This window comes from Phyllostomus discolor, chromosome 9 (assembly GCF_004126475.2).
Source record: "Phyllostomus discolor isolate MPI-MPIP mPhyDis1 chromosome 9, mPhyDis1.pri.v3, whole genome shotgun sequence".
Taxonomy (NCBI): domain Eukaryota; kingdom Metazoa; phylum Chordata; class Mammalia; order Chiroptera; family Phyllostomidae; genus Phyllostomus; species Phyllostomus discolor.
Window position 1 is genome coordinate 17700755 of NC_040911.2, and position 22910 is coordinate 17723664.

A 22910-nucleotide genomic window follows, 5' to 3' on the forward strand; every position below is an offset into this window, starting at 1 on the left:
GCAGTGATGTAGGTGAGAAGGAAATGTTTCACCTGCTGGCGCTGAGTAACCAAACCGTCACGCTCAGAACGAGAAGGTAAATCCTTTTTTCAATCTGGTCAAAGTGCCAATGGCATTTCCTCAAATCCCATCCCTCTGAGTTAGACAGACAACGAAATTATTTGTTTTCTAACTTACAAAAGATGAGGAAGCAGAAGAAAATAGAAGTTAAATGGTCTGGCGAAGGCCACACAAACTGGAAGTCGAATCCAAGTTCTGGAGTCCCTGCTCTCATCAAAGTTTGGTTTTATGGGATGTCACAGCGTTTTATATAGAGTGCGACAAATGCATCTCCCCATGCGTGCGCGTGAGGAATTATGTGTGATGGGTAGCAGCTTCTGTATTTTTTAATTTCATGTTTCAAGACTTTAAAATTTCAGTTTAACCCTGTCACTTCTAAATCTCCATCTTACAGATTTGAGCTAGAAGGGGAGTTGAAGAGTTACTAGTTTTTTGAGCATTTTCCACTCATGGTTTTATATCGATGTTAAACTAGAATCAGATACATTCCAAGAGGCCAGTTGCTTGTTTTACGCAACCGCTCTACAAACTGGCTGTCCATGAGAGGCGGTTCATTAAAAATTAATTTTTAAATGAACTTCAGATGTGCTGTATAGATTTCCTAAAGGCTGTGTATTGAAGAGAGCATATGTACAAAATATTTTCTCTGTCCAGCAGTGGTGATAATAGCTAATATGTATTGAACTCTTACCCTGTAATGGATGTTCTTCTAATTAACTTTTTTATTTTAATCCTCAAAGCAATTCTGTGAGATGGTTAATATTACTACCCCCATGCTATAGATGAGGGAACTGATACACAGAGTGATTCCATACTTGCTCGAATATACAGAAGTCAGTATTGAAATTCAAAGATTCTGGGTATAAAAGCCAAACTTTCAACCTCGTATTGCCTTTCTAGAAGCTTTGTAATAATAGCATGATTTTATTAAGTAACTTTGCCCTTAAAATAATTTGAGCCCATCTTAGAGGCAAATGCAAAACTGGTATTATTTGGTGAGTATATATTTTAAGTATTTGTGTTTAAATTCTTGAACCCTATCCTTTACTCACAGTTTTTCTTGGAGATAGTTTTAAAAACTGGCCAAAATTTGAAATTAATATGTATTCTGTAGAAACAGAAGAAACTCAAGAAAACTGTATTTTTTTGGTCTTCTAAATTCTATATATGTACTATTTAGTCTGGTTTCTACTCTTTAAACAATGCAGTGTCTCTTACAAAACCCTTAATCCTTACAAAAGTTCATAGTGTTGTAGCCCAAATGTGTAAGTTTCGTTTTAATTTTTGATATAGGTTTGATTTTTTTTTCTTCTCAAATAGTAGTTACAAACTATTCTTAAAAGTTTTTAACCAGATTTCACAAAATAAGCATAGGCAGATTTTTACTGTAACCAAAGGGTAACTTTCATATTTAACTTACCACTAGGAAAAGAAAAAATGAGAGTGATTTGCTACTGACTATGATTCCTAATAGTGGTGAAAAGTCTCATAGCTTCCGTGTTATTCCTCCGTTTAGTGACTAACAATTGTGTCATTCTTCTGACTTTAAATAAACAAATAAGCAGAGCTTTCTTGGCAATTTAGAAGTATAGTTACTACTGATATATGCATGTTTGTATACAGGTAACATTAATGTTATTTTTAAGTTTATTTTTGGTGTACTCCATATTGACACTAGTAATTCCTTTTCCTAGGTGCCTCTGTTTTTGAGTAGCAAAGAGTGTAAGAAATAGAGAGTTCACGTCTCTATTATCCGTGACAGTGGATGAAGTTAGTGTGTGGGCCCTGCGTCCTGGCACCCGGCGGCTGGGGCAGCGAGGGAGTCTGGGCAGAGAGAGCAGGTGTGTCTTACTGAGGCGGGTCCACATAAAGATGACAGTGGAACCACATACAATGATATTTTAGTGTCTTTTCTGTAAAAAAGTTTTTTAAAAAGGTTAACATATCTAAAGCCAGTGAGTGAGTAGCTAGCTGCAGGTAAATTTATTTTTAAGCATTCACTAAGAACAGCGCGTTTGGGGAGTACTTTTCATAGTGTGACGGACTGTGCAGTGGCCTCTGGGCTCCTCCTCCTGTCCTCAGACAGCCAGGTTGGAGAGCATCATTGTGGATTAAATACTGGTCAGCAAAACCCCAGGCAGGTTTCTTCTGTTTTGTGGGGTTTTTAATTCTTGCTGTTTTCTTGTTTTGCCTAACAATACGTGACTGCAGCAGGCAAGATGTTGAAGCCACGTGTTGTGATATTCTAATTTAAAGAAAGAAAAAGAACTTTGGTTTTCATTAGCTTTAAAACATTCCTTCTCAGCAGCCACCGCCCCTTGAGTTCCGTGACTGCTGAGTGGCAAATGCAGATCTCCAGGCCACCAGATTGTGCGCGGGTGTTGGTGTGACTGTGGCTAGAGTTTGAGGTATTCCTTGTTACCATGGTCTAGGGAAACTTAGTGTTACCCTCGCTGTCTGATTTTCTGGTCCCTTCCTCCCACTGGTGAATATGCTAATGATAAGGGTGCCCTGTCTGTACGTTGTGTCTGTGTTCATTAAGGACGTGTGGTTCCACTGAAAGATGACCCACTTGAGCTAGAAATCGTGGTGTGAACTGAGAAGCATTACAGACTCATAAATGTAACCCACGTACGCATCTTTTCTTTAAGTGAGACCCAGTCAATTTGCAAAGCCTTTTACAGTCAAAATGGTGGGTGTTTTGTTCCGCTCTGGGGAGAATGCTACCCCAAAGAGCACGGCGACCTCTTAAAATTAGTGCTTTGTTAACCAGCTCAGCTCTGGTACATCTGTGGTCTTAGATTTTAATCTGTTGGCACATAACCTAAACCACTACTTTCTATGTATTGGGGAATGTACACCTTTATTTGAGTCAGTGTTCTGTTTACCAATTAAAAAGAATTAGCAGTCATCTCAGAGGGTAACGTGACCTTATTTTTATTTTCCACTTGTGGGAGTTTGACATACCTCCTCTAGCCAAAACTGTAGGATCACTTTTTCAATGATGGGTTTTTTAGCGTAAAGAAGCTCTGTGTGTTACCGTGTTATCTCGAATCTGGTTCTGCAGGTGCGTTGTCTGTTTCTGTGTGTTTAGAGAAGCTGGTTCTCCCTCTTACGTAACCAAGTCCCATTTCTTCTGATGGACCTGTGCTTGCATAAATCCAGTAATTCTTTCCCTGCCTATTAATGTTTATCATTCAAATATGTTTACGAGTTTAGTCTTCATTTTATTATTTTAGGTACATTATTATCTCTTTAAATATCTTTTTTTATCCTGTTTCAGTTTTGAATTTTAATTCATTGTTTGAAACAAACCCTGAAGTTCAAAAACTACAGTGTTGCCCTGGCCAGTGTGGCTCAGTTGGTTGAAGCATCAGCCCATAGACTGAAAGGTCACAGGTTCGATCCCCAGTCAGGGCACGTGCCTCAGTTGTGGGTTTGGTCTCCAGTCAGGGTGCATACCAGAGACAACCAAATGGATGTTTCTCTGCCACCTCAATGTTTCTCTCCTCTCTCCCTTCCCTCCCCTTTCTCTAAAATCAGCATGTTCTGTAGTGAGGATTAAAAAAAATAAAATTACAGTGTTATCTAGAACTAATTATGTTCCTTGTTGAATATATAGTTCCAGTAAAAGACATAATCTGCTAATGACGCAGGTAGTCCAAGGGTCCAGGGACCCCAGAGTCTGTGACCAACTGCAGGTTCTTACTGTCTTGCAGGAAAGAATTCAGACGTGAGCCAGCATAGAATTTAGAGTGGAAGTGAGTTTATTAGTGAAGCCGTGGGATGGAGGGAGTGGGCTGCTCCACAGACCAGCCCCCTGTCCAATAAGGCATGGGAATTTTCAGCATCTTCCCAGGAAATGGGGGAAGATTTCTCAGAGAAGCTTCGTGGGCCATTTTGTGTCCTTCATGGGCTTTCCGTTTCTGATCTCGGTGGCGAGGGCTGTGTTGGTCTGCACGCTCACGTTATGATGAGTGTGCAGTTAGGCTGTGGGTTACCTTTGGGTGCAATCGGTCATCGTGTTGGATCACGCTGGTCTCCGCTGGTTTTAAACCATAAATCCAGGAGGGGCGCTCATACTGTCTTCCTGGCAGTTTCTGTAGTTTTTATTGATTGTAGCTGTTTCATTCCGCACCCTACCTTTTGAATGAGATTTATATCATGCATTATTTCATTAGACTAAGTTACTAAATCACTGGTCTTTGACCAAAAAGAGATGGCTTTCCACGAGCCATTTTGTTTTTTTAATTTTTCTCTGTAGCAGAAAATACTGTCATAATGGTCAGTGTGGACAGACAGACAGTGTTCAGAACTGAGCAGGTTGTAGTGACGGGGGCTAGAGCAGCGTTCCCGTTCACCAGCTTTTCCCAGGAACCTGGAGCAACTGTTTTGAGACTGTGCGCTCCCCATGAGTGTGGTCTCCCCTTCGACAGTCGAATATCCACATCTGACTGTGACACTGTCTTTCTAAAGCAGTGGTTGGATTTACGATAATTAGCTCCCTCCGGATTATGCATCCCGGTTGGTTATAGAACTGTCTAAAGCCCTGTTTTCAGATTGTTAAATTTATCAGGACTCACATCCTCTTGGGTGTGATGAGTGTGATGGACCTCACAGCAGTGCAGTGACAAAAGCATTTCCAGTGCGAGCCTCACCCTGGTCAGTCTGATGGATGCAGTTCACGAATAGGACATGTGGGTAAAGGGGTGGTCTCAGGTCGACTTCACTGACTAAAGCAACTTTTAAACAGTGATTTGAGGATAGATATTTGGTGGATTAGTGGGTTGTTCCAAGTAAAGAAGGTGGCCTAGAGATGGAAAGAGGACATAGGCAGGAATAGACGAGAAAGGCATAGGGTTCATTTCGGAGAACAGAATGGGGGATGGGACAGGGTGTGGGGGGGGAGACGAGACCAGACCAGACATACGGATCGGAAGAGAGTTGTGCAGCCGCCTACAGACAGGAAACGGCTGCACTCCGGACGTCGATGGGGCCGACGCTGCGGTCAGAGAAGGTGTGTGTAGAGCCGCGGCAGTTCAGTGGGTCTCACTTTTGGTCAGAAAGACAGAATGGGCAGAGCAGAAAGCGGAAGTGACTGTTAACCGGGTGGTCATATAATTTATCCTTTAAACCAGGGCCCTTTAAGAGAAGGTAAGGGAGCTCTAAGGGTTCCAGTGGGATGAAATTCATAAATTGGGCCAAGTCAGGACATATTCTGGGCATATGATTATCCCATTATTATTAAATAATTGTTTGGAGCTCATTAGCATATCACAAAGATAAGAAAAATTAAAATCCTGAGTTTTGAAAGCAATATACTATTTCTTTCTTAAAAAAGATTTTATTTATTTTTTAGAGGGGAAGGGAGGGAGAGAAACATTGGTGTGTGAGAGAAACATCCATCAGTTGCCTCTCTCACACCCCCAACTGGGGACCTGGCCCACAACCAAGGCCTGTGCCCTGACCGGGAGTCAGATTGGCGACCTTTCAGTTTGCAGGCCGGTGCTCAGCCCACTGAGCCACACCAGTCAGGGCACATCATACTACTTCTTGAAAGAAAAACTGTAAAGAGTTAAGTGTCTGATTCTGGCCAGGGCTGGTGGACTCATCACTGAGGATGACTTACAGACGTTGGTGTTTTCACGGCAGCGTGGCGTGGTGCCTAGGTGTCGAGTCAGGCTGCCTTGCGCGAGTGCTGGTTGGCCACTGAGATGCTGGTGATCTCTAGCAAGCAGGTGGAGACCACCGGAAAACCTGCCTCTCTGGGTCAAGGTCAGGTGTAAACGAGAGAGCATATGCAGAATGCTTGTCATGGTGCTAATGTCACATACTGAGCACCCAGGTTCTGCTTTTATTGTTTTTCCTATGATTACTACAACTACTATTTATTTGTTGGTGGTTACCATGTTTTCCATTTAAACTAATTTAAAGTAATGAATACTTGAAGCTTTCCGACGTTCCTGGCAGCTTTCTGCCTTTCATTTGTAGTGATAGTTCCTATGAAGGAAGTAAGTTCGGCACATTATTTTCCGTTCCAGCTTTACATGATGCAGTTCACATCTAGCCTCCTGTCTGTTCCACTCCCCACTTTGCAGAAGCAGACAGGTTTTCATGGTCACGTTGTTGAATTACCGAACACAGTAATTCTCAGTTTGCATTCAAGGAAGTCTTAAAAGATGTTTCCAGCAGCATTATGTTTTAAGAGATTCATGAGATTGTTAGTGATAATTTAACTTCTTCGGTCCACTTGTGCTTATTATTTCTTTTTCCCAGAATCCCCTTCCCCAGATGTCTGCACACCTCACACCCTCACTTTCTCTAGGTCTCTGCTTACATGTGACCTCCTCAGTGACGCCATCTCTGACTGCCCCATCCAGAATCAGAGCCCCTTTCCACGCTCCTCATTTTTTCTTTATCTTTACTTTCATAAGTGACAGTTATTTGAGAGGCACTGTTACCTCTAAGATAATATGTTGCTGGAGTAACTATAAACTTTAACCCACTTTAAATTTTAGTGGAATAAAAATTTGTGCTTCTCTAATACTTCAGTAACTTGGTCCTCAGGGAACTGAGCTTTTTTAAAATATATAATTGATTTGCTTATTTAAAGGGGTTGTGCAATGTCTAATATTCTGGGTCTGGAGTGAGTGGTGGTGGCTGTGGCTAAGGACAGAATGGCAGCATGTTTTGAGTACAGCCCTCCAGAGAAAAGGCAGAAATAATTGTTTTCCAACAGAAGAGAACTTCCACTGTTGGTTCTGGAGACCCAAGAACCCTAACCAGCCTTCTAGTTGGGAGAGAGGAACTGCCCCTTCGCAGCCACGTGTCCATGTGTATCCGTCATTTGGGGCTGCCGCAACAAAATGCCAGACTGAGGGGCTTAAACAGCCCAAGGTTATTTTCTTGCAGTTTTGGAGACTGGAAGTTCAAGATGCCAGTGCCAACAGTTCTGTTGTCTGGTGGGAGCTCTCCTCTTGGATTGCAGGCAGCTGCAGGCAGTGTGCTCATGCTATCTCTTCATTATATGTGCATGGAGAAAGATGGCAGGGTGGGGGGTTCTTTGGTGTCTCTTATAAGGACAGGGATCCTGTTGGATCAGGGCTTCACCCCTATGACCTCATTCAGCCTTAAGTACTTCCTTACTCCATATTCAACCACACTGGAGGTGAAAGGCTTCAACACATGAATTTCAGAGGGACACATAACATTCAGTCCGTTGCATACTGCATCCCAAATTATTTCCATTTGTGAATTCAGTTCAGTTAAACAAACTTTTTTTTTTTGCAAAACTTTAAACATACAGGTACTAAGCTAAGTACCAAGGAGGCCACAGTGAATTATTCCATGCTCAAGAAATTAGCATTTTAGTGAGGGAGATAAACATGGATACAACTAACTAGAAAAATGTGATCAGTGCTTTCTCTAATTCTGAAGGGTGAGTAGAAATTTGCCAGGCAGAGTCATGTAGGAAAGAGAAGTGTAGGCTAGGAGGTCAGCCCAAGCAAAAGCATGGTGCATTCGGGAGATGCCCGATACGAATGGATAATGTGTCCAGTGAAGCAGGGAGTGGTAGGCTTGACCTAGAAATTAACCCTGCTTTGTGGTGTTTGCGTTTCCTGAAGGTGCTACAACATTATTTGAAAAAAGTAGAGAGAACCTAATATGTATATTTCCATAATGAAGAATAGTGTTTTAGAAGACTAGGACTGATTGGCATTTATAATCTATCAGGGATTAATTGTGCAAATAAAAAACAGTAATACAAAGACTGAATAGAAGTACAACAGATCAAAAGATGCAGGATGCCACTAAAGCCGCATTTAGAGGGAAATGTGTAGCCCGGAATGTCTGTTGGAAAAGAAAAGTCTCAAATCAATGACCTCAGCTTCTACCTGAAGAAACTAGAAAATGAAGAGCAAATTAAACTAAAATAAGAAGACTAAAGACAATAATATGAACCAGAAGTTGATGATGTAAAAAACAGAAAAGCAGTAGGGAATATCAATAAAACCAAAAGTTCATTCCTTGATATCAATAAAACTGATATGCTTCTAGCCAAGATTGTATGTTGAGGGATTTTCAGCTGTATCCCAGACATGTGAATGTTAAATGGTGGAGACTCTGGATTCTATTATGAACCAACTGGTCTGTCTGTGATAGGGCAGGGAATAACATATTCTCCTTACTGGGGAATCAGGGATTAAATTGAAATACACTTATATGAAAATCAAAGATTTTAAATTGGACTGTAAATGTATTACTGAGCTATCTCAAAAGCATGGTGTGCCAGAAAACACAATTTTTCCTTTGAGTTTCTCTCATAAAATCATTTTAACCAGCACTGTTAAGTTTTCCTGCCAGAGCACATCTCTTTCTTCTAGAACATTCGTCTGCCCCCAACACCTTGACTCCAGATGCTTTGTCCTGTTTCGTGACATGTGGCATTTCCAGTGGTTCTCCCGGACAGAAACTGCACACTGACAGCTGGCCGTCCGGCCTCAGCGCGGAGAGGAGCTGAGCGCTGTTCTCCTGGTGTTGCTGAGAAGTTGGAATTTGTTGCTAACATAAATAACAATGTAAGAGTTGAGAGAGCTGGTAACCCAGAACCCATATTCCTACATGCCGATAATCAGTAGGACTCACTGGTGGCTTTTTCCTTAGACTTCCTGCCAAGGGTTTTGTTTGTCGGTTGGTTTTCACACAGGAGAGTGCTGCCCCGGTGGCCAGCACTTCCGAGATCCAGTGGCAATTTTGGAGAGATTGCAATGCCACAGTAAACCTTTTTTTTTTTTTTTAATGTTTATAGACTTTAGAGAGAGAGAGAAAGGAAAGGACAGAGAGAAGCATTGATGTGAGAGAGAAACATTGATTGTTGCCTCCCATACACGCCCCAACTGGGAATCGAACCCCGAGCTTTTGGTGTGTGGGAAGACATCTGGCCAACTGAGCCGCACTGGCTGGGGCCTGCAAAAGGTTTCATATTAATTCTCATTTAATCATGACAGCAGCCCCTGATTAGCAGCTGTCGCCATCATCATCACCACATCTAAGGAAAGAGGCTCAGAGAAGTGAAGTGCCCGAGCTCACACAGTGGAGAACTGGTGTTCCAACACTAGTGTGTCCGAATTACCCTAAATTCCTTTCTTTATCACATCAGAGAGGAAGTTATTTTCATCTGTTACTTCAGTTGAAAAAACCATCAACATCCATAAATATTACTATATAAGATACGAGCTATAGAGCCCTGGGAAACAAGTTCATCCAATCATTTAAATTATGCTGGGTTAAAATTCGTCACTTGTCACTTTTCCCCAAATTCCTTAAGTCTCAATCTAATCTAGGCTCCTTTCTGTTTTCTAAAACGTTGACATTTGTTGTCTGTCTTGTCCAAATCATTACTGATAAGCAGTTGAAGAATATGTTTGTTTTAACCCCATTTTCCTGCTTTACCACGATCCCCTTCCACAGGAGTAACGAACAGTTGCTACCAGAGAGCGAGGGCAGGCCCTGACGGCTTTGCTTTTCTGTTTTCAGAAGGAACACAATTTAAACTCCACCTTGAATAAAAACTGTCCATGATTTAGATAACAATTTGTATCTTTCATCGAGAAACAAATGTCTCTTCCTCACAAAGACAGACTTGTATGTTCTAGCTAATAAATATTTACGTTTTGTCCGAGCAGATTAGATTCTTTCGTCCAGACGGTTTGTGACTGTGTAAATAGTATTGTTATCAGGCTGCAGCTAGGGTTTTCAGTTTTCCGCACGCAGACCGCCTGGCAGATCAGTTAAGTACGTCTGGTACACAACAGCCAGTTGGAGTTAAATACTAACTAATGGTATGGGTTAATGAATATTTATAGTATACGTCATGGACCTTATTCTATTAAAAGTAAGGAAAATATTAACCCTTCCCACTTTAGCTTAAATTTTAAAAGAAATTAAACAGATTTATGTTTTTAATAAGTTAGCTTTTGCCCAAAGCTTTGTTTGTTGCGGGAAGTGGGGGCGATGGTGCCGGAGGAGAGAGAGCAGCTATTACAGTTCCTGCCTCTGTCGGCTGCAGGAGAAGCAGAGCCCCAAGGCAGCCGGGTGCAGCCTGCGTGGTGGAACTTGTGTCGTGCACAGGCGCTGGGCGCGCTGCCTCCAGCCGCCGCCTCTGTAGAATGCAGGGAGCGGTGCCTGCCTGGTAGACTGCCCTTCGCAGTGATTTCTGTGAAGGCCCAGCCCTGTACTTGGGGTACGGGGGGCCCACTGTGGGTGGTGCTGTCCCCCTCCTCCTCTTAATCACCGTCAACAAGACGACTGCGCTTTTTACTGGCATGAAGACATACTGTGTGGTGACCATGTTATCCGAGGCAAATGTTGGGACGTGTGACTCGTAAGCAAAGGGTGGAAGCACATTAGGATAAATTTTTTAAGTATTCAGTGTGTCGGGAAACTTTATAGTAGGATACTTCAATTGGGTACTGTCCAAGAATATTAGAATTATGGTTACTGTTTGAGCCTAATACATCTGTGCTGAATATGGATCGAATGCCCTTATTAATCGTAATTATGGTTCAGTGAAAAATCTGTGTGTGGCCCAAAGATACCAAGCTTCAGGTAACCTTAGGTAGCAATATATAGTTCAATTACACTGTAATTAAACTATATATATAGTCATATACCAGACCCTAGTCTTGTATACAGAGTCATTGAGATTGTTGCGGAATGGAAGGAGCCCTGGATCGGGAGTCAGAAGACCAGGATTGTTCTGTCTCTCAGCAGTCTAGGTGACCGTGGTCAAGTTATATTTTTTTCCTCTTTTTCCTGAATGCTCAAAGCAGGGGCTGGGTCACGTCTTTAAGACCGCCAGTGTGAGGTGCAGGGTGCCTGCAGGGTGTCATGAGGGAGGCCTCGTGCGGAAACAGCTGTCCACCAGCAGAGGGAGCACGAGGCGTGGGTTGCTGCCTGGACGCCGGGAACCGGGGAGTCGGATGGGGGTGAACAGTAACCGCCGTTCTTAAAACAGGAGATTTTTCTTATCAAGTTGTGCCCAACTTGATTTGAGCTCTAATTTTGTCCTGAAATGGTGACGTTTTTGCAACTACTGATAAAATTTTACCTCTATAATTATTGGTAGTTAAATAGAGTTGTGTTCTAAAAAGACAGTTAAAGGTGGTTATTCATGAGGTTCAGTATAGTTTATGTTCTGTATTGACAAACATTTTAATCTTAAAACATTTGTAATTTTATCATATCCATGTTGATACTGTAGTAACTCTGCTGTTCGGACTTAGAACAAAAAGGGACTGTGGCTTAAATATTACAGGCCCTTAGAATCCTGTTTCAGTGCTAGCTCATTTATCTAGTGTCCCTGGTGATTACGGAGCGCCACATATTTTCCTGATAACAAAAGCATGTTTTATGAAACCACTATCCTAGAAATGGTTTGCACGTATTTCAGCCGAGGCATCCCGCTGCTGCAGACACGCCTGTGTCTTTAAGTAGGAGACCCTGTGCACGTGTGTGTCCATTGCTGCATGCTGCGGGCCGTCCCCACGAACCAGGACCGGGTACTGACCAGTGATGGAACACCGAGTTTGTTCCTGCTTTGGTGGCAAAGCGGGTTTTTTGTTTTATTTTTTTGGTTACACTGTGAAATTTTCTCCATCCTCTTACATTTCCAGCCTGGTTTCCCCTCCTTCACTGATTTTATGATTAGGAATTTTAGCTGTGGAAGGTGACAGCTTGGTTTGTGGGGAGTTGTATTCAGCCAGATTGGTAAGACTTGGAGTTGAGTTCACAGCTTTCTCTTCCCATGGGCACTGATGACCATTTCGTGCCCGGAGACCTGTCTCTCTCTGTTTGTGGTTCGAACTGTGTCTTCCCAGGTGGGAAAGGAGGCTGCGCCCGTGAGAGAAGATGAGTCACAGCAGAGGCAGGTTTCCCATGGAGTTACTGTAAATACACCTACTTGGTTTTGGGGGCTTTCTAAAAAGTATTTCTGAGCTTTAATTCCAGATAAATTACATCCACTCCAAATCAGTCACATATTTTAAGAGTTTGATCAGGATATTTAAACAGGAAAATGGGGACGGGGAATCCCTAACTCACAGAAGACATTGCAGAGAATTTGAAAGAAGAGGAACGGACATTCGTGCCCTTGACGTTGTGTTCAGAGGAGAAATGGGATAGATACACAAGCAAATGTTAAAGGAAGACACATGTTAGAAATGTATAGCGCAAGTGTAAATTTGTCATTAAATACAACAAGGTTGAAAGGACATTGAGATAAAAGGATAGAGCTTTTACAAATATAAAGATTTTTAATAGGAACGAGGCTGACAGAAATTGGAAAAAAAGGCATTTACTAGTAAGGACCTATCGTTCCAAGTTAGACTTTCTGTTCCTGTGGTTCTCTCAAAGGCTAATTAGATTTGCTACATTAAGATTAAGAGCTAAGCAAAAAGAAATCTCAAAGTTCTGGTTGGGATCCCCACATTAAGGTGCCCACCCCCAGAAAGCATCTCCCTGAAGAACTGTGTTTTGAGAGCAGGCACTCTACAGCAGTGCCCCGCACAGTTACCAGTGTCGTTTCCTGTGGCCGCCTTCGCAAAACCTGGTGTGCGGTGAGCCTGCTTGGTGTGGCAGGTTTCCCCAGGAGGAAATCTCTTTACACGTCGGAAGTGCCTCACGACTCGGGACAGGAACTTCTGAACCGTCCCTCCTGGCTCCTCCTGTGTTCGCTGAGAGCTAATCCCACTTTCCAAATGAACTTTCTCATTAAGCATTATTTGAGTCCTAATTGCTGTCATAAATCAAGGACGTTGTGCTACGTAATATTTTTAGGGAGTAAGTTTGTTTTCTGCTTGGCGTGCCCTTTTCTCAGGGGACTAAGAGAGGGTGACAGAGCAAGACAACCGAAGTTCTTTCAAGTCAGAGGTCTGTTTCTAATCTTTATAAAAAATGTGTTTTCTAATGGAGAAGAGAAAATACCATACAATATGTTAGTAAGTATATTATCCATGTAAGAGGTGTAAAAAGTGGGTCAGAGTTAGAGATGGCGGGGAAACGGTGGAAGGAAGGGGAACGGACTAGTCAAAGAACGTGCAGGAAAGACCCACAGGCACGGACGGTGGGGAGGGGGCTGCCTGAGGAGGGCGTGAGGGGTGGGCTGAGTGGGAGGGTGGAAAGGGAAAAATGGGACAACTCTAATTGAATAAACAATAAAAAAAACCAAAGTTTTTCTTTCAAGATAAATCAAATTACCAAGTTTTTGATTTATTAATACTGAGGTCAGTCTTCTTAAATAGTATTTCAGACCAACTTTAGTCAAACTTAGAAAAACTTGCTAAAGACAGTGATCCTTTTACCTGTTATTTTTGTTAGATATTTTCCCACTGAGTTACTTTAAAGTTAAAACACGTAAGAAATTTGCATGAATGACTTTGTGAAAAGTAACAGCAATTGTCTTTAAGCTTAACGACAGATTCTCTTGTTACTCACTTGTGTTTCGGCGTAACTACCAGATCGTGTATTGACGGGTCATGTATTCTGTCCATCGCTTTAAAAATATTCACACTCACACCAATTCATGTAGCATTGTTTTTAAAGTTAATCATCCTTCAGTTTTCCTCCTGTGTCTTTCTAATTTAGCTATGCTAACCAGAAGACACTCAATTTCTGAGTTTAACTTTTTTTTTTTTTTTAAGAAACGTTAGTTGAATACTCGGCCGTGCTGCACAGCTAGATGTGTTTGGTGCTACATAAAGTCTTTGGTTACGCAGTCATACTGGGCCTGTCACCATAACTGCAGGTTCTTGCTAAGATACCTTTGGGTGTTTCTATGGCAGAAAGATTGGATTCTCCCGTTGCAGTTCAAGGTGTGTGTTTTTGGTAGGAACCTCACTCACTAGATTTTATAAATGCATATCTTCATACCATTTGCTTTTACTTCAGAGTTTTCAAGGAGATGAGTTACGGGTTTTCCTTAGAGTGCTGACACGCGGAGCAGTGTAGGTCCTAATGGGCCCTGCGGCGTTCAGCGTGCTGATGGATACGCGCTCTGCGCTCCAGCTGCGGCTGCTGTTCCACGAGCCATTTGCATTTTTACAAGCCTTACTCCACACCAAGCTGGTGGTGATGTTTATTTTGCATTCTGCCTTCCATGCCATCGAATCCGTGGCCTTTTAGCACTTGTCTTAGATGCAAATGAATTTGAAGCTAGTTATTATATATCTAAAAGAATGTTTACGGTCATTAAGTCAATTAAATGCGAAGGGATGGGCAGTTCGCTCTAACCTTGCTTCTTTTTATAAATGTCAGTGTTCTTAGCAAAGATAATTATGTAGCTAAACCGTCTCCACTTTAATTTTAGGTCCTTAAAATAAGATTTATTTACTTATTTATTGACTTTTACTAAAAACAAAGACTTTGTCTCCAGCTTTGTGAGGCAGGAACACTCACGTCTTCCCAGTTTCTGTTACCGGAGTGAGAAAGGGAGAAGAGAAGGAGAGGAAAGACAAGTATTAGTAGCAAGCAGATATGAGACTCTTTCGTGTGCACAACACTGTGAGAAAGATACACAATCAAGGCCTTAAATGAACTTAGCACCTGAAAGAAAAACTCATGTTTATAATACACATGTACATTATACACACACACACACCCCATACTTATAGGTGTATAGCCATTTAAGAGTATAAAACAGCATACTTAAAACAAATAATTAAAATAATTTCATAGTGCAGGAAAGCCTGGGAAGTTACTATTTCTATTACGTTCTACCAGTAAAAGAGGCATGTCTTGTAAGATGAATTTGTTCCGGTCTTCATAGACCTTGATGAATTTTTATTCCGTCGGCAGGTTTGAGTCCTCAGCCCTTTTCCACATTCATTAGAGCCACCCGATACCTGTCCGTTTCTCCTTCAGCCTTTCCCCTCACCTTTGATTTGGGCTGCTCGTCCTCGAGTAGGGCCACCCGATCTTGCCCTTGGCCGTCATCGGTCAGCCCCACTCTGAGTGGACAGAGGGACGTCTCCATGCGGTAGAGAAGAGAAGTGGAATGAGGACTGGAAACACTTGCGTGAAAAGACCGATATTTCAGAAGAGGCGGATATCGCCTAAACTCTCCTGCAGCTGCACAGCCTTATGCGCACGCTCCAGGGTGCGCCTTGCCCCATCCCCCTGGTGCGGCCGCGTGGTGGTGCAGCCGCGTGGTGGTGTCAGGTCGGATCAGCAGCCAGCATTTATATCGTTACAGCCAGATACTTTACACAGATGGGCCGCACCGTGTAAGAAATTGAAAAGAGGCCCTCCTCCGCTGTTCTGGGAGAAATTATTCACAGAAGTAGACCTACCCAGTAAAGGACTTGTATCTAGGATATATGAAGAACTCTTAAACTCATGAGGAAGAACAGCATGGTTTTTTTTTAAGTAAGCAAAATGATTTGAATAGACATTTTGGCAAAGAAAGCATAAGAACACAAGGCAATTCATTAGAGGAATGAGAATTAAAACCATGGTATAATCTACTTCACACCCAACAAAAGAGCTAAAGTTGAAAAGACCCAACTACCAAGTGCTAGCAAGAACGTAGAACACGCAGTTTGGTGGTTTCTTACAGAGTTAGACAAACAGCATCAACTCAGCAACCCCAGTCCTAGGCAGTTATTCAGGAGAAATGAAAACACGTGTTCACATAAGAACTTGCACACAAGTGTTTATAGCAGTTTTACTCATAATAGCTGAAAGCTGGAAACAACCCACATGTCCATCAACTGGTAAACACACAGATGGAGGTGGACTCACACGATGGAAAACTACTCGGCAATAAAAAAGAATGAACACGAAACAGTGGGGATGGATTTGGAAAACATTATGCTAAGAGACAGAAGCCAACACAGAGTGGTACATATGGCATGATTTCGTGCACATGAAGTTCTAGAAAAGGCCAAACCGCAGTGACAGAAAGCAGGCAGGCAGTTGCCGGGAGCCAGGTTGGGCGGGCAGCACAGCGAGGGGGGAGACTGCCGGCAAAGGGCGTGCGGGGACTTTTTGGAGTGATGGAAATGCTTGCTGTCATGATGATGGTGACGAGTTGTGTGCAAGTCTGCATGTTTCAAAACCTACCAAGTTGTATTCTTAAAATCGGTACGTTTTATTGCATGTGGATTATTGCTCAGTGAAGCTGATTGAAAGTAAGGTAAATGGCAGTGTAAGATTGTGTTTAAGTGCCAACTAAGCAGTGAAGTTAGAGTAGCGGAGAGGCAGAGCACAGGGTGGGGAAATACGTCACAGAGGACGGGGAAGGTCAGCGGTGTGGAGTTTCCCGCCTTGAGGGAGAGGCAGCCTGCAGATGGGCGGAGAGGCGGTGCGGGTCCTGCTTCTCCGGGGACTCAGCCCGCAGAGGAGAGAGCGTGAGGCTTGACATAGGGAGCTTTGGTTTCTAAACACTGCTCTGCCTTTAATGACTTCAATATTTTGTATTTCTTTGCATTTCAACAGTTCTTTGGGATTTATAAAGAAGCCACTGCTATTATTTTTTAAGGCACAGCTCCTTGTTTCCCTCCTCCTTGGGTCTTTCATTCCCGCATGTCCAGTCAGATTCTCAGCCAGCCACTAAGTTTTCCAAGTTAGAAACCTTAGAGTCGTCATCGGTGATTCCCTTGGTTCACTCTCTGTGCTGCCTCCTTTGCCTTCCAGATAGTCCATAATCTGCTTTAGTGTGGGCCGCCTCATCTCTTACTTTTAGCAGTGCAGGAGTTACCTAAAGGATCTGTCTGTTTCTACCCTTGTTCTCTTGCCAGCTCCCGTCCAGTTCCCTCTAGGGGCAGAGGGATCCTTTTAAAACGCATCTAATCGTTACATGCTTGCACCTCTCTGCCCGGCTCTGGTTTTCCAGCTGTGCTCCTTGGAGCCCCTGGGCTCTAGGTAGGGCAGGGACCCTGTGGCTTCCACGGGATGAGTGGGATGAGTGAGCGTCAGGGAGAGATGGAGGACGCAGGTGAGCAGGGATAATCAGTCACCCTTCCTGTCTGTCCCTTGCCCCACACCCCCCACCCGAACACCAGACGAAAGCTTGGCTTTTGTAGTCCTGCCGTCATGAAACTCCTGGCCCTGGGGATGAAGTTCGTGGTCTAGGTGAGACCCTGAAGAGGTGCTTTATGAACTGTCTGTCCCCCCTTACCCCTAGCCTTATGGTGGTGCTCCGCCGTATACTTAGCACGTTGTAAACGTGTGTGCTGCGCTGTTGCCTGCACTAGCAGCGCTCAGCTCTGTCTTCCCTCCTGCTCTTTCTCCGCCCAGATTCCCTTTACCACGGCCTCACTTGTTTGGCTAACTCCTCACGGTTGCTTCACCTTCCGCTCCTGCATCATCTCCAGAAATGAGGTAGCCCCGTGGCACTGTGCGCTCGTCGCCATCGCGGCGCTGCCAGGGGAACCTTCCAAGTGACAGGCGTGTCCTCCCTGCCCTGACCGCACCCTCCAGGGAGGGCAGAACAAAGACGGTGCCGCTCTTGCTTGTCCCTGGATCTCGGGGAACTTGCACATTGCCTGGCACAGCGTAGGTTCTTGGTAAATGTTTGACTCACTGTCTGTCTCAGTGACGCGATGAGGTGAAACTCAAACCTCTTAGCAGGGTTTTTTTTGTTTTGGGGTTGTTTTTTTTTAAATAGGCCCCTGCTTATCTTGCTAGTTTTATCTCTTTCCACTTCTCACCCCATGGGCTTTCACTTTTCTGGCCTTATAAGCTATCAGTACTTTTCTGAAGTTTCTCTGTGCCTTTCTGTACACCATTTCTCCATTCCGATTTGCTCCTCCTCCCCCTTTACTGCTCCCAGCTAGCAAATCCCCTAACCCTCAAGGTCACAGTCAAAATAGATTTTCCCTGTGAAATGTGCCTAAACCTCCTCTGCGTTCCCACAGCACACACTCCAGCCCCTCGGCGTTCTCTGGTTTCAGCACTGTAGGCATTTTTCTTCCTTACCCCATTAGACTTGAGTTCCTTGGAGGCAAGGAACCATGTCTCTTTCATCCTTTTGTAAGACTGATGTTCCATTAGCCTCTCGCTCCATACGGAACAGAGACCAGGGCTTCTGATGTTCCATAGTAGCCCCTCAGTCTGTCTTCAGACTGTCTCCATTCTGGTCTTGTCTGCGGCCACCAGCTGGGCATCCTGAGCTGTAGCCTCTTCCGAGCGTGCGGTTTTTGGAGCACGTCTCGGGGTGGACTGACCACACATATTCTATTTACACGCTGCTTTCTTTTCTGAAATATTGTCTACTGGCAGGCACTTTGTTTTCTTCAGGAAAGTGTATTCTTTTCATCCAGTTTGTAAAATGTATATACTTCAGGCACACACAAAAAAAGGAGAGCAATGTGGCTATATCCTGTGTATATATTCAGTATAAACGAAAGAAGTGTGTGTGTGTGTGTGTGTGTGTGTACATGAGGTGTATATATGTGAGAAAGAGAGAGAGAACATGCACACATCGAATCCCTTACTCCTTCCTCCTTGATTCCAGCTCCCTGCCTGCTTTCTCAGAGAAGAATGGCCATTCTGTGTGTAGTGTGTATCACCTCCATATATATTTTATTATTTCCTATGTTTGCTGTAAGGGATATGTAATATTTTTTACATTTTTGAAACACTACATAAATAATATCACCTTGTTCACATTCTTCCATGAGGGTCTCTTGCTTGTAGAACAAGTGTTTTTGAGATTTAGCCGTATCATTACATGTATCATTACGTTTTAGATCATCTTAATTTACTCATAGTACTTTGTGGCATGAATATCCCAGAGTTTATTTATCTGTTCTATTCTCGATCAGGATTTTTTCCCAATGTTTCATTATTAAATCAATTAGATGAGTATTCATGTCCAAAAAGAAAAATCTAGTCTTTTTCTAATTAAAAAGAAATATTCTGGCAGCTGTGTCCTGACTGAGCCAATATTAAGCACACTTGAAAGTTCAGTTTCACTTTTAAAGTCAGAATTGCCTGCTAATATAAATATCATGTATTACTTACACTAGCACTAAGCTAGGGCGGGCACAATGAATGCAAAGCTTTAGGCAAAAGTGACTTTTCTCAGCAATTTGCAAGTCGTGTCTCATATACATATAGGTCATTTGGCCTTAAAAATGCTAAATGAAAGCCAAAATTAAGATTTAAAAAAAAACTAAAATTTTGAAAGCTGTAGCCATAAGACCTGGGGGGAAGTCTATTAATTTGTAGAAAAATAACAATGTGAAGTGTGAATTCTCTGTTTCCCACTCATGACAGAAAGCCGGAAGGGGCCTCGAATCATCTGTCTTACACCAGCTCCCTCAGAAACAGCTGGAGGCAGTGGCCACCGCTAGCTAAGGTGGCCATCTCAACACGTCTGCCCTCAGCAGCCAGGTTTTCCATGGTGCCCGAGTGAAAGAGCTTCTGTTTGAATTGAAGCTAACTTCCTTGTTTTGTCTTCTACGAACAAGGAAAGAGGACTGTTAGTATTCTCTTTTCAAATAAACAAACTAGCCTTTCTTCTCCAAAGGAAACAATTTTACATCCTTTTTGCTTTGATTTCTAGCACTCGTTCAATATTTTTCTTGTACTGATGATGAGAGTTACCACAGGTCACCCCTTGTGTCCCTCTCTGAAGTTGCACTCTCGGGACACCGAGTCCCAGTTGCTCGGACCCATGAAGCAGCACCTGAGCTCTGGCCTCGTGCAGGTCCAGCGAAGTGTGCCGTGCTGCTGCTTCACGTGCTCCCTTCGGGCTTACCAACGCTGCCAGCCCCCTTCTTCCAGGGGTCGTTACCGCTCTCCCTTTTAATTTGGGCATCCAGTTTATGCTCCCGAGTCTTGCTGTGCACTTTGCTACAATCCAGAGTTCTTTGTCTCAAAAAACTTCTGAGATTTCCATTTATTCCAGAAAATGTACTGCGGCCAATTAGAAGACTTTTACTCAATTTCCCTCTTCATTCGTTTCCCATGTGCATGTGCATTGTACAATATCCCAGTATGTTCTTACCTCTTTGTATCACCTACACCAATAATTTGTATTGAAAAGTATATACCCCCAATGCAGTTCACTGTTACGTCGGGTCATTCTTTTACTTAGAGCTTCCCTTCAAGGAATTTGTCCTGTAGATAGTCTCCCTGCAGGTAGGCCCCAAACGGTGTGCCAGGATATTCTTTGCAGTGCTATTTACAATGCAAAAACCTGGAAATATGGCAGTGATTGATAACGGACTGGTTAAATTATGGTTTATCCATATGCCTAGGCATCAAGTAACCAGCACTCAATAAATGTTTGTTGAATGCAGCAAGGAATATTTGCGAAGTAGAAAAGGTGCAGGTACAGAACAGTTCATATTTCGTGGAATAAAAAAGTAGATGTAAACAGACAGCATTCATTTATTCCTTGATGCACATAACATTCTAGAGTCGTATACAATAAACTGCTAACATTAGTTATACCCATGGGTCATGGGAATGGGCTTGAGTAGAAAGTATTTACCTTTAACCTTAAAAAGGAAAAACGGGACAAAACTAAATTCAGATGGAAAAGACCCAGAAAAATGAAATGATTGAAAAAGCGCACATACCCTCATAGCCTGAATCCTATTTTCTGCTTCTTTATGAAACACGTTCATTCCGCCTTCTCACTTTGCCTGTTTTGCCTCTGTGCTCTGCCTTCTGTTTAGAAATGGCTTTTCTCTCGCACAAATCTTTTTTCTTCAAGACTCTCTATAAAATCTAATGCCTCCACGAAACTTTGCTGCACTATTCCATTTCAAAGAACTCTCTCTCTCTCTTAAACATATGCTTAGTACTTAATCGTATTATATGATGTCACACTTACTGATTTAGTAATTTTTCACTTAATTATTTTTTTCTTTCCATTGTATTTGAGTATAGATTTAGGGAAGTTTCTTACCTCTGTTTTGTATAACATCCAGCATTACCAACAAGTGTCTAAGGCATTTTTATTCTTGATGATGTTAAAACTTAATGTAGAAAGAATACTTAGTAGCCTTGTCTTCACTGGTCATCCCATTTAAACCACCTGAAATAACTAGGAGCTTCCTAACTAGATATTCAAATAATATTTTATTTAACAGGGTGTCGCTAAGAAATACTTAGAGTAATGTTTTTGGCACTTTAAAAAATAATACAAATTAATCTCAAATTTATATGGAAAAGTACATGGAATCAGAATTGCCTTTATTTTTAAGTTGCCATCTAGCCCAAAGAGGAATTCTTTTTATTTTTTAAAAAGATTTTATTTATTTATTTGTAGAGAGAGGGGAAGGGAGAGCGAAAGAGAGGAAGAGAAACATCAATGTGTGGTTGTCTCTCACACCCCACCGTCCCCAGGACCTGGCCCATACCCCAGCATGTGCCCTGACTGGGAATTGAACCAGTGAACATTTGGCTTACAGGCCAGCGCTCAGTCCACTGAACCACACCAGCCAGGGTGGAATTCTTTATTCATTAGCTACAGGAGGCTTAATAGTATAATCCTGTAATTATGTATATTTGAAGCATTTGGGATTGTTTTGTCTTCTTGGTGAATTGGCCTTTTTATCATTATAAAATCTATCTCTAATACAATAATAATATTCTTGTCCTGAAGCCTACTCCGACATTAATAGAACCACTCCAGCTTCGTTATGATTAGTGTTTGTCTTTTTTGCATCATTTCAGTATTAACTTACCTATGTCTTTAAATTTACAAGTGTGACTCTTGTAAACAGCATGTGATTGGGTCTTGCTTTTTATCCACTCTGACAACCTCTGCCATTTAACTGGGTGTTTAGTCATTTATATTTAATGTAAGTTAACTTTATCCTTTGAAAATTGCCATTTTAGGTCTGCTAGGGTACAGTTCAGAAGGGAGTAATTTTCACTCCGGGTTAGATTAGCTCCAGTCTGCAGCGTAGCCTTTCCGAGATGCCCACGTCCAGCGAGCTCTCTCCAGCTCCTGGGTAGCTGCTGAACTGCCCCACCAGGCGGGGGGGCCTTTCTCTGCGCCACACAGCTCAGTGTGCAGCCAGACACTCACAAGACCCTTCAGCAGGTCTCTTGACCTCCCTGTTACATTTCTCTCTTATCTAGTGATCTGCCCCGCAAATTCCAGCTGCCACAACAGCCCCAAATTCGTACCTCTGTCTCCTTAGCTCAGCACAGTACTGAGTGTGTACTGTTCGGGTCCCACTGTTCCGAACCGCACTCTGGAATGGTTCTCTGGGTAGAAACTCATCATGTGTAGATCTCTTTCCTCTTAGGGATCAGACTCCTGCACCTCAGATGTTGTGTAACATCTGAAGACCGTCGCTTCGTATGTTTTGTCCCGTTTCTTAGTTGTTTACAGCAAGAGGGTTATTCAGTGCCAGGTAATTCATCACGGTCAGAGGCAGAAATCTTACCACGTGTATACTTAAAGTCATTCTTTTTCAGAAGTAAGAATATAAAGCTCTACTACTAAATCATAGACTCTATATTATACTAGAGAAATAATCTAATCCAACACACTTAATTGAAAGATGAGAAAATTGAGGCACAGCAAATTTACGGGGCTTCTAATAGGTTACACTGTGAGTTATTCACAGAGTCAGCTCATAACCCGGGTTTTCTAAACCTCTGTCAATACTTTTTCCACTAGAGTAAATCTTCTGAAAATTTCTCTTGTGTTTGAAATGTAATTTTAACATGTCATTTTTTTACACTTTAGAATCCTTATAATTTAAACATCCTCCTTACTTTATTTTCTGTTGTATCACTAGTATTGTTAATCCTGCTCTTAACACAGAGCAAAACAAATCATGGCCAGTGTGTTTTAGAATGATGGACATTCTGTGGAACTA

At 42.6% G+C, this 22910-nt stretch overlaps 1 protein-coding gene across 2 annotated transcripts in view; it reads left to right on the forward strand.

The window, feature by feature from the left end:
* The window catches only part of DYM (dymeclin), a 268561-nt gene that overhangs the window by 161927 nt on the left and 83724 nt on the right, over nt 1-22910 (forward strand). The gene's annotated exons all lie outside the window — the stretch shown is intronic.